Source organism: Cydia pomonella, chromosome 6, assembly GCF_033807575.1.
Source record: "Cydia pomonella isolate Wapato2018A chromosome 6, ilCydPomo1, whole genome shotgun sequence".
In the NCBI taxonomy this organism is placed as follows: Eukaryota; Metazoa; Arthropoda; class Insecta; order Lepidoptera; family Tortricidae; genus Cydia; species Cydia pomonella.
In genome coordinates, this window is record NC_084708.1 from 20257836 (window position 1) to 20271741 (window position 13906).

Here is a 13906-nt window from a genome sequence, read left to right on the forward strand (position 1 = left end):
TTATGCATGGGCTGAACAGACGAGTCAGGTATTTCGTCGGCTAAACCTCATAACTCAACCTGACCAAATTTGACAGGAGGCACAAAAAACTTCATTGCCATAAATTTTGTATGAAGACATCTCGCGCGGCTAGAAGATGTTGATGTCAACTTTAGCCAGTCTTCTCCGAGACCACGGCGGGACAACGCCGTCCTCGAAACGTAGGAGGAGTTAATAATGTATAAAGCTTATTGTTTGGAAAAATGGGATATAGGAGTTTTTCTTTAAAAAATAGACGATAATCTTTTAAACCGAACAAGTTATTGTAGACTTGTAAAATAATTAAAATACTTCAAATTTGTGGACTTAATTTACTCTTGGATCTTGGTTTTAGTGTTCTTTATTTCCGCTTTGCTTTTACTATAATTTCATACATTAATTTTTTCCCCTAGTATTGTTGACCCTTTTCCCGCAATTATTATGTTCATTATTTTCGCAATCGCTTAATTCCTTATGTTTGATCTCTTTCGTCTTGGAATATCTTCTAAATCCTTATCCTCTTCTAGACTAATATTTAACGTGCTGAAACGACTTGGTTATGAGTTTAATATGTTTAGGTATACTGCTAGTGAAAGAATAATGAGAAGCAAACTTCGTATGTTCAAACGTCTGAAACTGAGCGGGGGGAGATACGTGATTTTACTTTAATAACATGGCGGTCGGAAAGTTTTCTTTTTAAATGTAAACGGTTTTTTCTTTGTATAAGAGTTTTGCCATTAGGTGCGTTCAAAATATCTTAAAATGTCAAAACATGTTTAAAAAAATGGAGTTAATGGAGTTTTAATTGACTTTAGGTGACGATTTGTAAATTTACCTAATACGTAATATAAATGAAAGCCTAATTGCCTATCGGTTACTATTTTTTCTAAAGAAAAGCCTAAGGTGTAAATAATATAAATTGGCGTTTTATATAAACGTAAAGCGTATAGCTTATTTACAAAAACCATTCCGCAGCTTTTTAAAAACCCACAAAAAGGGACTCCACATTTTATTACATAGAAAGTTTTAAAAAACTTCTCCTGCAATCATAATAATCATTGAAACTGTTCTTCGGAAAAGGTTACTTCTAAAAATCTTTTTTATATAAAACTTAACGAAAATGTTATTATAATAAACGAGCCAAGTTCTTCTGAGCGAGAGAATTTAATATTCGACCGTAAAGGCGTAAAGATTGCTAACTTGTTGCATCTTTGCAATAGAATATTAGGTAGATTTATTGTGAAGAAATTAGAAACTTGATTAAGTTGTATTTTAGAGTTTTTTTTTTTAACGAGCCTATATAGTGTCCCACTGCTGGGCAAAGGCCTCTCCCCCTCTAGACTTCGCTGAGAAATGCGTCCAGGGCGTCCCGTCATCTCCTCTTAGGCCGGCCATGCTGGCATTTACGTTGACACCCACTCCGTGGCTAGTTTAGCCCACTTCTGTAAATAATTATATATAAATATTACTATTACATGGAAATCCATCCATCCATCTGGTTAAATTAGCCAGCCGATTAGTTGCTTAGGATTTTCATTAAACGCCGGCCCGATAGTTAGTTGAACTAGAATCAATCAACGTTTAATAAATTGGCGTATTCAAAGTCAACCCTTTGAAAACGAATATGCGAACGTATGTATGACACGAATTGGAATAACATATAATAAAATTAATAAATAATCTAACCTATTTGCAAACCGAAAATCATAAATTCATCAATGTCCAATTTAACTAGATGACTGCACGACGTCAAGCCAGCCATCTGGTTAATTAGATGCCAGCGTTTAATGAACGGGCTAGGCGTCTGATTAGCTGGCTAAATTTACCAGTAGGCTGTAACATATATATTTATTACGTTTACCCCAAAAGTTTCCGTTCAAAAGATTAAAAAGAATATATTGTTGGAGTATAATTTTATAATTAGAGGCACAATTCATGGCCTGAACTCACGATCAATATCTGCCTACGTATGACCCACAAGTTCTGAAACTGCACACCCTATTGTACCAGGAATGGTATTCAACCTTTAAAATCTGATGTAGATTTTATATTTCACTAATTGCAGCTCTTTCGCACTTATATTTATATTACTCTGACGGAGATGCACTGAGAGTCAATTTAATATCAAATTACAATAAAAAAATAAAGTTCGAATGTTACTCCAGTGCTAAAATCGTTATCGTTATTCTTGACGATATCAGATAAACGCTTCATTAAACTTAAAAGTAATGCGACCAAAATACCAGGAAAGACGATTGGGGTTATTTCGGTAGACTATAACATAACACTAAAACCCATAAGCCGAAACAGGCACTAATAAGAGAAAATAGAAAATAACTGTACGAATAAACATAACAGTTTTGCTGAACAGATGGGAGGTTTAACACGTCTTCCGAACGAGTTTCAAACTTAAATAAAATTTAACGACTGGCCCGGGGCCTAGTGCGACATACTGGCGGACAGAAATGAATACAATCTGCCGAAAAATTGCACTTGAAGGCTTAAGAACTTGTCACCTTAGTTCTTTCGCACAGCAATGACTCGAATGGGTCTAATGGCTCCTCTACACGATGGCTCAGCGCTGGACCAGCAAGATGACCATGGGATGGTCATGGCTCGTCATGGCTCCTCTACACGATGGCCCAGCGCTGGACCAGCGAGATGGAAATGGGATGGTTATGGCTCCTCTACACGACAATGGTCCAGCGCTGGACACGCGAGATGGCCATGCGATGGTAATGGCTCCTCTACACGATGGCTCAGCGCTGGACATGCGAGATGGCAATGCGATGGTTGAGAGCCTTCACTATAGAATGAGCCACGTGTAGATGTAGATGTACGTACCATCGCTGGCCCATTAACTTTGATGTGCGGACGAAAAACCAACATCGTGGCCATCCCGTCGCGCCATAAGTTCTACACGCAGGCCCATCTTAGTGGGCAAGTATGATGGCTAACCTAAGGGCTCCTCTACACGATGGCCCATCGTAGGCCAGTCTAAGGGAAGCAGCTATGCAGTGGAATGAGATAGAAATATCGCTTGCTCCCTCTAACGCATAAATGTGTCCCTTAGACTGGCCTACACTGGGCCATCGTGTAGAGGAGCCATAACACCAGAAACATTTATTTTACAATCCCGTCGTTGTCCTGCTTCCCTGTCGTCATCATTATCTTTCTCCAGCTGCCAGGCGCTTGGAATAAATAATAAAGATACACCAGTTAATAATAATCTAAAGAGATTCTATTACTCGATAGCTTGATCCGTTTTCGAGGCTAGCTTTCCGTCTATAAATAAACCAAACAGATAGAAATAGTAAACTCTTAATTAAAATGAATAAGTTTCTGCTCGCGAGTTCTTCCCTATAGAATAACTTAAACGGATAATAGAATAAGTTTTCGCAGAGTCAACAGTCAACAAAATGTAGGGACGAGTACATTGTACAGTAGAAAAGGGCGCCACTGAGTGTAGACAGGAAACATAGTTATACATATATATCGTGTCATTCGCGTCAACGCATGCCTTGACTCTTATTTTTTGTTAAAGTAATACTAAGATGGTTAGATGTTCAAACTAAATATGTGTAGATAAAGAGAAGTTCAATAGAAATGTCTAATAATGAAAACAAATATGACAGATTTTGTTAGCATGTGTCATAAATAAAAATAACCTAACCTTTTTACGAAGGTTTTGTTCACAGAAAAATTAATAATTATCGTATATTTTAACTTGATAAAAAAAATGTTTAAGCGTATAAACTGTTAAAAGGATCATGATTTGCTTTAAAGGTTTCGAAATTACGAAGTAATGAAGGTCAACATTGTTTACATTATTTGCAATTTCTATAGGGAGTATTACTGCAATGTTCTGCCGGTGGAGAGCAGCACTATGACATCACATAAACCATAGAGTAACTTATACATACTATGCTTTAAACATCATAGAAACCGTGCGCGTTGGAGGGTCTGCCATCTTGTGGCCTTAATCGGAACCATAAAAATGTACATTTACACGTCACGTGTTTTCTTGTGCATAATAACGGCTGACGGCTCCTGTGCTGACTCCTACAGTTCATGCACGCTCCCTATAGCGGTTTGTTTACAGAGGCCTATCGCAAAACGCGAAAATCGAAATTTCGGTATCAGGGGGCTGATTTTTGAATTTCGAGCGCTTAAATTCGCCACTCGAAAATCTGTGGAAAACAGCGAATTGATATTTTAGAAACACGAGCAATAGAAATTAGGAATCTAGTGATATTGACCACTCGTTTTCAATTATATTAGTACAATTGAAATGCCTAGTAGTGAATTGCAGAGAATTACACGAAATCGAGCACTCGAAATTCAAAAATCGACCCCCTGGCCCGTTTATCGCTGGAATATGCAAGAATGATAGAGAGGCAGATAACAAAAAAACGATTTTCGTGTTTCGCCCTCTACGCAGAGTTTTGCGTAATATCCCCTATTGAAGTCCACTTTATGTTGTTGATGATTTCCCTATCAATGTGTCCCAGTCCAAACTTCGTCGTGATTACGTTATAGCTCCAACAATATGGTCGGCGGCTTCCAGCTTCGTCGCCTCTATTATCGTAGGATTATTGCTTAAAACACTTCTTAACCACACTAAGCAGTATAAGGGTTGCTCTTGTTACCATAAGTTTTGTTTTGAGCGGGAAACTTGCCTCTGGGTAAATATGATAAGAATGGCTTATTACATTTAAATGTTCACCTGATAGTGTATCTACAGTTTTAGATTTCAGAGTAATGGGGCCAAATAGAACTGAAGTATAAAGTGCCTGCTTAAACTGTTTTACACGTTCGGCTTTTGTACTTTTATTTTGGTAATCCGATACCGTGAAGTTTTCTGGAAATATAGCTCTGAGAAATGATTGTTGATTTACGGATGAATTAAAAATATTTATTTTGTAAATTACATTTTATGTTGTATTTGTTTTATATTGCTTTGAAAATTGGACGTAATTATGCAAAAACGTTTCAACCCACAAGTCACTCGAAATTGAGATAGATAACACTACCAGGGGGCTGATTTTTAAATATCGAGCGCTCGAATTCGTCACTCGAAAATCTGTGGAAAACGGCGAATTGATACCTAATTTAGAAATACGAGCAATAGAAATTGGGAATCTAGTTGACCACTCGTTTTTAATTATTAGAATTTAAATGCCTAGTAGTGGAGATAAATTGACGGGAATCACACGAAATCGAGCACTCGAAATTCATAAATCGGCCCCTAGGGTGCCTTTTGAGACATATTCTATCATATGAGCACAAAGGTGCCAGTGCATATTAAAAAAAATTGACTTTTTTTTAAATATGTTCCATGCCTCATTTTTAGTTCAATATATTTCGTTATAATGTTTCAATACTCTTGGAACATTTTGACAACATCCATATTATACTTGTGTTTTTGCAAAAATGTTTCACGTGTTTTGGAACATTTTCGCGAAAGCCAAACCTTTTATTCCATTAAAAGTTCCATGAGGCTTGGAACGTTTATGCAAAATGTATATGGCACTTGTTTCTGTCTTAAATGTTCCATGTGGTTTGGAACGTTTTTACAAAATTACAATTATTGTAACCTACAATGAAAGATAAGAGGAAATGTTAAAAAAAAACTTGATTGATATATTTAGCCGAGGGACGTGACGACCAAAATTTGTGACATTTAATAAGTTTTTTTTTTACACTATATATCTAAAAACGTGTAACAGTTCAATACAGGCTGTTTATTTAGTCACCTGCAATTTCGGGGTTGGCCCCATAGTAAAAGTTGCTCAGTGCGACCTATATATGCACCCCGTAAATTATTGCAGGTAACTAAATAAACATCCTGTATAAATACTAAAATTTTACCCTCTTAACTTAAGATGTTATGTTTAAATCTTGATCTAACCCGACTGCCAAGACCAAAATATAATATAAATTTACAAAAAACAATAATTGTCATATAATCCTCTATTGGGGGAAATATCAAAATTGCCGGATAGACAGACGGACAAGCAAACATGGCAAAACTATAAGAATTTCTAGTTGACTATCGAACCCTAAAAGTATTTCCATGAGCATATATGAAATACAAAGCAAGAAACATAAATTTTGATGTCTTCAAGCACGAACATAATCTATATTTGGAGTCAGGCAACCTCGGAGAAGCCAGCGCCGCTAGGCTGGTCCAAGCTGGTGGACTCTGAGATGAAGCCGTGGGCTTAACGTGGGCTATTGAGATTGAGATTAAACTTGCCCAAAAACAAGTTTCACCAATGTATCTTAAACTATATAGTCCATCTAACACCTACAGTAGTCCATATTTCTGGCATTGATACTCTCAACACAACTTACTCGAACAAAACCCATTATAACTTCTCAAGTACGGCCGAGTGCCGCGTATACTAAAACTTCTGTTTTATAACGGCTCGAGGAGCTGATTCTGCTATATCTATATGATAAGGTTTTAATCTTATGTTGATATGACCTTGAGATACTTGATCAGGGATTTACGCACTTATTAGTGCGAGCGAGATGCTTTCTGAAACGACACCTGGTTTTTGTGAGCACCAATCAGCGTTAGCGGCTCACTGTACTTAATGTCCGCTGACTCAAGGTCGTATTCAAAAAATACAAAATATACAAATTTTGGGAGACTAAAAAAACAATATCAAATTTTTAAACAAACTCGGCCTCAGAGTCTTATTTAGCTGTGACGTTATTGTCGCCACTGAAAGCTGTGGATGTTTAACACAGAGACTTGTCATACGCTTCGCTTGACAGACAGATGAAGTGTGCGAAAGGGAAGCCATCCCGTATATGAACAAGCCACGAGTGTGAAAGAGGCAGACTACATATGAGAAAACGTAACCATTTTTTGAATTCGAAGGCGGCCGAGGCGGCCAAAATCATATTGCCGTATTTTTTAACGTTAAAAATATACGAGAATCAAAATCAAAAATAAATATTAAGTAATTTAGTGAAGATGGTGTCATGTTGTGTGCCGGATTGTTGTGTTTCAGGGCCAAAAAACCCAGGGAAATACTCATTTCACAGGTAATTATGATAATCGTAGCGAAATTTTCGTAACGATATTAAATTTTATCAAATTAACAGCATAAAAAGTGTAAAAAGCCAATTTATACAGTTCATTATAAGTTTTTCTTCAATTGTGTGTTAATATTTCATGATATTAGTCAATAATTTAGAATATTTTGTGTAAAAACCTAAACTGTTACTTTAGGCTAGGGCTTGACAAAATGTTCATATGACTGTATCGATAACTTGTCGGTATATTAGTAGGTATGGAATTAGTTGTTCACAAGACATCATTAAGATATTAACCTTTATAACCGACTTAAAATAATAACGATTGTTATAATACCTTTTTTGAAGGTGCACATGTTCAGCGATAAATTTAAACTTCACTTTCCAACACATTACTTACGTTTTAACCACTTTTCCACGGCTTTGCCGCCAACAGAAGGAAAAGTATACACACCCAACCCAACTTGTCAGGCGGAAAAGGCGCGAAATTCAAATTTTCTTTGGTAAGTCAACTATTTGCGCCTACTGTTAACACTTAGCATGTGTTTGTGCTAGCGACATTGCACATGTTACACCACTCACACCCGCATACAACAGAAACCTGCTTTATCAACGCGAGTCACCTGCTTTACCGACAGCGCCGCGTTCCATAATGCTTGATCGGACTACGTTAGTAATTTAGTCAAGTGAAAACGAAAAAACGTAAAAAGAGCGTACCTGGGTCGCCTAGCAGGTGGACGTCCTATCGGACGCCCTAGGTATCGCTGGAGCGACATGGTGGAGGCGGATCTGCGCGAGCTTCGAGTCGACAATTGGCGAGAGGTCGCACAGGACCGAGAAAAGTGGCGCTGTCTTGTGTCGGAGGCCAAGTCTCATTTTGGGTCGCTGAGCCAACGGGGTAAGTAGTAAGTAAGTAAACGTCCCAGAACACCAAACCAGGTGAGAAAAATAAAAAATCGCAATGAGTGGCGATACGATTTTAAGTCGACACGAGTTTCGAATTAACTATTCGCAAATGTATTACAATACATATGGCCCTTAAAATGTTCGATATAGTTACGAACTGTGCTAATTATCGCACTAGTGCGGTAAAGTAGCTCCATATGTACTGTAAAATAAGTAACAATATATATTTGACCATTGTGACACATGTGTACCTATATATTTGACCATTTTGATGCTGACTGTAACGACTGTAACTGTAGCCTCGGTTATCACTATCAGTATTGTTATTTACTATGCGTCCGCTGTAAAAGAAAATTAAAGGTACTAAAGGCGCTAATAAGGTCTAATAGTAGTAATAATACTCATACCTATTACATTTTTTATAAAAACAAACACATTTGAAAAAGTAGTCGATAAAGCAGTTAAAAATCGATATATTATTAATATGTTGTAACATGACATCACTATTTTTGTTCGCACATAGACAATTTACGCACACACTTGCATTTCATTTTTGGTCACACTTTTGAAGTTTGACAGTCGTTCTATACTATCCTATTTCTATGGTTTAACATGTGTTTAGAATATGGAACTTCTTGTTATTTGGAGCAAATAAGTACCAGTTTTGATAGTCAATAAAACAAGCACTAACGAAACGAAACTAAACATAAGCAAAGGTCACGATATCAAAGGCTCTGAGAGATCTCTAAATATATAAATCAGCGGTTAAAATTATAAATAAATGTCAAAACTGTAGAATCATGGCTGCCATTTTCAATTAATGCGTTTTTAATATGATGGAATTAATGTTGTTCCTACACTGGCAGTTATAGTTATAATTATACAGCGTGTGTTTTTGATACGACCACATAATCAAAGGGTTAGTTTAGGCCGCAAAGAACACACTTTCATAGATTTTAAAATGGACGACTTTTACTATCCATATAAAATAATTCAGCAAGCAATGTATCACTACTTTGTTTTAAGTCAATCACAACTCTCACAAGTGACTATGATGCACGAGATACATTTCCGCTCGAAAAAAAAATCTAAAATAATTATGCTCTGGTAGTTAAGACTAAATTAAAAAAATCTTTCAGATTATTTTATAGCACTAAAACATACGTCTAGTTTAAATTTGTGGCTATATGAAAAATAACACTGTATACCAGGACTTGAGAAAAAAGGCTTTAGTCAGCCGCCCATTAGAACTGCCTCTGGATGAAAGTGTAAATTAAAAGCGTTTATTTGTCTTGGTCTAAAATATATTTTTTACCCAATTTTAAAACTTTATATTTTGCAGTTTGGAAGAAACTGAAAATATGTCTTACTTTGATGTATATACAATCAACTGAGTAAATATTTACGCGGTAAACATTTCTGTTTTAAGTGAGCTCCCGCACATACTTGTTCCTACTTAACAATTTGTGACAACTTGAAAAAGTATCTCCCGAGCATAAAAGCGCGCGCAGTAGAAATAATCACAGAAGTTGTTTTGTTTAAAAATAATGATTATTTACTTTCAGACTTTAGCCACGTACTATTAAAAGTATTGTTAAAGTTTTATTGTCAGGAATCAAAACTATTATAGATGTTTATGTGACTGCTACAGTACTGAAAAGCATTAAAATAACTTTTAGGGTTAAATACCAGTCTGTGCACCGTTCTCCACTTATTAATTAGGTACAATTAGTTTAGATTATTCGGAGCATTTTTTTTACAAGTATTACAAATCTGGAGCTTAAGGCTCCGGGAGGCATTGACATTGATAAATTCATGAAGAAGATAAAATAATCTTTACCGCTTAACAGTTAACAGTGCATGCAGTGTTACGTTAATAATGAATAGTTACTTTTTTTTTCGATTCATATCAGTAGATGTAACATTTAGTTATAGTTACTTTAACCGTAACTGTGGTTTGTCAGAGGCTAGTGGCTGGAAAACTGTGTTAGGTATTACGTTTGTGGTCAGAGTGGACAAGCGTTAGCTAATGACTTTGTAATACATAGATTATTTTAGAAATGGTACCAAATTGTTAATTAAAATGAATGCTTGAATTAGTACATTACGATACTAGTGCGAAAACAACGCAACGATTGGGGATAGATTAAAACAAGACCGAAGGAAGTGTTTTAAATCGACACGAGTTGCGAATTACCTAATCGCACATGTACCTATCGTACAACGTTTTAGAGTAGGTACATACGGCCTTTTAAATTTTCGTCATACTCGTTGTTACATAATGTGCTAATTATCGCACTAGTGCATTAAATTAGCACCATGTGGAGGAAAAGTAGGACATTGCGTGCCGTGTACAAAATTGTCACCCGAGCCGAAGGAGCAAACTATTTTTACACTATTTTTCTGCTCGACGGAGGCGGAAAGCGGCAACTTCGTTTAGCGCAGCGGGAGCAAAGTTGACGCTTTCCGCCTGGAGGGCAGAAAAATATATTACTGCTTTTATTAACTTTACGTACAGCGACAGGGACAGAGATACGACAGAAAAAATAAACCAAGAATATTCTCACAGATTTATGCGATAAACGTTGCGGTGGCTTGTAAAAAACGTTACTCCGTTTAAAACGACACGTGAGTGCTAACTACGAGGGTTTTAAATCTCTGGGAATAAAAGTATGCCTTCGTAATGAAGCTTGTGATATTCAAGTAAATATGTTAAAACGCCCGAGATACGTTTGGCTTAACATTTTGGATACATTTTTTATAACAGAACATTATTTTGACTAGGGCCAGATATTTCAGACGAGGTTTTTACAACGCCGAAGTGTACGGTGCTCTTTTAAGAGGCGAATTAGTAAATACTATTTCGGATTAAGTTGTAAACTAAGCAAGAATTACAATATTAGACCTGGCTCTCAGTGACCCTTAATTATAAGGTTCTTAATTGTAAGGTATGCTTTGACATAAATCTAAGGACGAGCCTTACGGGCACTAAGAATGATGCTAGTTCAGCGGTGTCACTCATGTATTCAAATAAATCATGCAGTATAACGCAACTATTTGCGACCCATCGCGCGCGTGATGTGAACTCATCAACCAATCGCGTTGTGGCGTTAGACTGCACGATGGGCTTGAATTCGTGTCCGTGACACCACTGTACTGGCCCGTTCTTATTGCCCGTAAGGCCCGTCCTTAGATATATGTCAATGGTTCTATGCCAAACTTAATAATTAACTTAATAATGAGTTTTAATTCGTTAAATAACTATTAGCGATACGTGTTGCACGGTAATTGTATATCACATACAGTTTACAATACGTGTACAGAATCAAATAAGGACATCATTAGCTTAGTATAAAAAGATACAACTAAGATTTTTTTAATAACTTGCTACGTTATCTTATCAACGAGTCAACCCTAAAAATCTGGTTTGAACTTTACAATTCCGTCCAAGATTGGATTTTAAAAATGCAAAGTCACAACCAAATATGACCGCAAACTGCTTGCATACAAAAGTCACTGCAGAGTTTAGTTTTAATTTGTCAAGCGGGCAGGCATAGGATAGGGCTGGAAATTTAATCTACATCTTGAATGTTGGCAGAATAAATCTTTGCCTGAGCTCATAAACATGTGTACAATTTTTGAGAAAAACTTGTGCACTTTAACGAAAACGGTGCACTGAGTTGACCATGTATGAATAACATGATTTAGTGAGTTAGAAAAATACTGACCTATTTTGCTAGCTCAGATTCCATGACGTTGAAGACACGTAAATTGAAAAGGGCAAGGAAAGGCAGGGCTTGTTTTCTTTATAACACAAATTTGTTTAAGTTCTTGTATGTGTTATTCTTTCGAGAAGATTTTTCTGCTCTAAATATATATACAACTGAGATTTGAATCCACGATGTTTAATCACTACACACATCTGTAAGGTTAATAATTAAAACTTATTCAACACGCACCACCTACAGTTGTTCCTTTGTTTTTGAAGTGAAACTTCTTATGCGACTTCCAACAAGGTTGCGTTAAACGTTTAACGCTATAATCGGTGATATAAAGTAGTAGAGTTTGTGATGAGTAAATTCGTCGATTAGCTCAGGCGGTTCCATGGTGTCATAGTTAGCACTCTGGACTCTGAATCCAGCGATCCGAGTTCAAATCTTGGTGGAACCTGACTTTTTGTATTTTTTCTTTTTATATTTTCTATTATTTAGGAATTTTAGACTATATATATTTAAATATATGTATTATTAAATCTATTGTTGAAGTTGTTGTTCTATTTTAATTTATAATATTCATTACCTCTTAATATAAACCATATGTATTTTAGAGCATTATTTTCATTTCCACATTACAAATTTTCACTTCTTCCGCGCGGAGGGACTCCACTCCACGCACAATTTTTTTAATATTTTCAACGTAGAGCATAGCATTTTCAATATCATTGATTACTTGGGAAATACTTATTTTAAAAGTCAAACTTCTATACAATTATATAACGTATAAATAACCCTTGCAGTGCGTACCTATGCCATGCGTATCCTATCAAAATCGTTTTAGTATCGTTACAGACATATCTTCTGCTAACTTCTAACTTTTGACACACTAAGCAAGCATAGATAATTTCATTATTTACGTAGTGTTATATTATATTTTCTTTGGATTTATAAGTTACAAGCTTTTTACAACAAACTTACACGGACATATATCTTATACCTTTAAACGAGCAATTCTTATATATATATATTTCCGGGATCTCGGAAACGGCTCTAACGATTTTGCTGAAATTTGGTATATGGGGGTTTTTGGGGGTAAACAATTGATTTAGATTAGTCTTATGTTTGGGAAAACGCGTGTTTTCGAGTTTTCATGCGTTTTTCTTTCGACGCAGAATATGGCCGCTAATTTCGTGATACCGGCCACTGTCCGTCTGGTCCAGCGGGTTAAGACGAGGACTGCTAAACGAGTGTTACGGGTTCGAATCTCGCCCGGTGACTAACTTTTGTTTTTTTTTTATATGTTCAAGTTTATATATAATTTTTAAATTTTTATTGTTTTAGACAAGTTTAATTTAGTAAAAAATGTAGTTAAGATTGTCACCTATACACCACCATATTACAATAAATAGTTATAACCGAGCTAAGCTCGGTCGCCCAGGTACTATTTATTTATATACGGAGGTGTTACGTAACCGTACAAATACTAAACTAAAGTAATAACTAGCTTAAACCTAAAATAGGCCGTTAAGGCATTGTAACAAGAATGCTGGCGGCATTTTCGTGTATCGCAATGCTGATACCTATGTTGTGCGAGGAAACCACCAGTTCTCCGGTCACCAGTAAAGTTACGTCAACCGGACGCTTCGTGGTTTCAACGCCAAATGGTATAAAATGATACTCTCTATTTTTTATATATAACCGTATAGATAGTTCATGAGAACTTATCGCAGATGGCACGCGAAATAATATAATCATCCGAGGCTGCCGAGACCCTCAAAAGGAGGAAATACAGTGGTCTCGACGCCAATTATAACTTTGCTCCTTTCGGTGTCGAGACCCTCGGTCCGTGGGGCCCGGGAGCTCAGAGCATTTTTAATGATTTGGCCAAACGGCTGGTTGACTTTACAGGGGACAAAAGAGCTGGCAGCTTCCTCGCTCAACGAATAAGCGTTGCGATTCAGCGAGGAAATGCTGCCAGTATCTTTGGCACTATGCCCCAGGGGCCCTCTTTAGATATAGATTTTTAGTTTTTAATTAGCTTAAGTTTGTATTGTACTTTTATTCACATTTTATTATCGTTATTGCTAAATTGTGTTATTTAAATATATACCTTAATCAGTAATCAATAAAGCCGACAAAGTCATGCTTAGAATAATGATATTGCAGATGAGTATTTTGTAAAATGTCATTAAGTATTTAAATTTGTGGAAGATGAG

At 36.3% G+C, this 13906-nt stretch overlaps 1 long non-coding RNA gene across 1 annotated transcript in view; it reads right to left on the reverse strand.

Moving 5' to 3' along the window:
• Positions 1-228: 228 nt before the first annotated feature.
• The window catches only part of LOC133519239 (uncharacterized), a 33224-nt gene continuing 19546 nt past the window's right edge, over positions 229-13906 (reverse strand). The window contains exon 3 of the long non-coding RNA XR_009799607.1: positions 229-1460. This is a non-coding gene — a long non-coding RNA (uncharacterized LOC133519239). The remainder of the gene's footprint in view (positions 1461-13906) is intronic.